This window comes from Grammomys surdaster, unplaced genomic scaffold (genome assembly GCF_004785775.1).
Source record: "Grammomys surdaster isolate TR1022 unplaced genomic scaffold, NIH_TR_1.0 810, whole genome shotgun sequence".
Classification (NCBI taxonomy): domain Eukaryota; kingdom Metazoa; phylum Chordata; class Mammalia; order Rodentia; family Muridae; genus Grammomys; species Grammomys surdaster.
The window spans coordinates 819,651-821,419 of record NW_021605229.1 but is presented as its reverse complement, the minus strand read 5'-3'; the positions used below and the strand labels follow the sequence as shown (position 1 = coordinate 821,419).

Here is a 1,769-nt window from a genome sequence, read left to right as displayed (position 1 = left end):
GGGGAGGAGCAGCGCGAGGGGAGGAGCAGCGCGAGGGGAGGAGCAGCATGGGGGAGGAACAGCACGAGGGGAAGAGCACTATGAGGGGAGGAGCAGCACGAGGGACATCGTTTCAACCTCCCACTTAACAACAAGGACAAGAAGAATGTGCGCTTCACACCAGAGCCTTTGTCAACCTGGCAACTGTATAGTCTGAAAGCCTTGAGTCTCTCGTTACTTATCACTGTGCAACGGCCGAGCAGACCCCACCTTCACCGCCACCTTCACCGACACCCCAAAGGCACCAGCGTCACATTTCTCCTCGTTGCTGTCAAAGGACACACCCTGTCACCTGTGTAGCCTTTGTGCCAGAATGGATGACAGATAGAAAACTGGAAAACTTAGGATGAACTGCCCAGCCCCCTCAAAGCTAAAGCAGAGGCGGGTCCTGCACTGAAAGCTCAAGAGACCGGCAGTGAGGTCCAGCGCAGTGCCAGTGAGCCAGCATCTCATCCTGCAGAGTTCATAATACTACACTCATGTGCATCTACCCGTTATTACACCGTTATTGCAGTTGTGGAGAGCATTCTGACTGTGAGAAGACACATGCGGGAATGAGAACAGGTGAAATGTTAGAATGACTGCAAGTTACTGACGTATAGGTTAGCCAGATGTGAGTGTTTGGAATTATATCCAGCCACCAAACCTCCATGACCCACATGGTGGGAGGAGAGAACCAACTCCCACAGATTGTCCTCTGACCTCCACAGGAATACTATGGAACACATACACGGATGCTCGTACACACACGGACACAGTAAGTGTAATAAAAAATGTAAAGACAGGAGAAATATAAGAAAAGACTGTAGCAATTAGGAAAGCACACTGAGAAGTACATCAGTGTTGATTGGATCTTTGAAACTTTCTATGGACTATACCTGTTTAAAATGAGACACTCATTTAGGAAGAGCTCCCCTGGAGGCCACAGTTCTGCTCTGTGGTTGTCTGGGGCATCTGTTGGTGGGTGGTGCTCCCCGGGGAGAATGTTGGTGCTGACTTAGACAATTCTATCTTAGGAGGGAGCACATGGATATACAAGAAATTTAAGAGATTATTTTCTGGCCATGTGATAACTCTGAAAATCCACAGAATAACACACGATACGTGCATTTGAAACACCTTGACCCACTTCAAGGGCATTTATCCTAAACTCTTTTCAAAGAACCAGCAATGGCCAAGGTGCTTTTACCATGTTCCAATTTGGCTCAGTAGTGTTTTAGGTAACAACTATGGATGTTCGAGGATGTGGTCTTTCCAGGTCCTGATGGTGACATCCCTAGACAGGACAACTCTATGTGGAGAGCTGGGCATAATAACTATGCTACGGGCGTCATGGTGGAGATCTCTGTGACACTGGCTGGCACCTAACACCCACACTAGTGTAAACTGAGGAATGGTTTTAGATATTTTTACTGTTGCCTGGCTAGCTCAGTCGCTAGAGTGTGGGACTCTGAATCCCAGGGTCATGGGTTCGAGCCCCACGTTGGGTGCCAGATGTTGCTTGCGATCTCAACCAAGACCCTTGGAGGTGGGTATAAGAAAGCTCAGCGTCAACAACACAGACTCTGAGAGTCAAGCAAGTGGCAAAAGCAGACTTGCTTATTGTAGGAACTGAGCAAACCTTTATAGCCCCTCCCCCCAGCAACTCATTGGCTCTCAAGTAGCCAGATGTGGTGCTGTCTCTTTCTCATTGGTTCATTCCATTGCCTGATCCAACATCAGTGGTCTCT

The 1,769-nt window shown here is 48.5% G+C and overlaps 1 non-coding gene across 1 annotated transcript; it reads left to right on the top strand.

The window, feature by feature from the left end:
- Positions 1–1,456: 1,456 nt before the first annotated feature.
- Positions 1,457–1,529, top strand: Trnaq-cug. The gene has a single exon. It is a non-coding gene; the product is annotated as a tRNA-Gln (tRNA).
- The last annotated feature ends 240 nt before the right edge of the window (positions 1,530–1,769 follow it).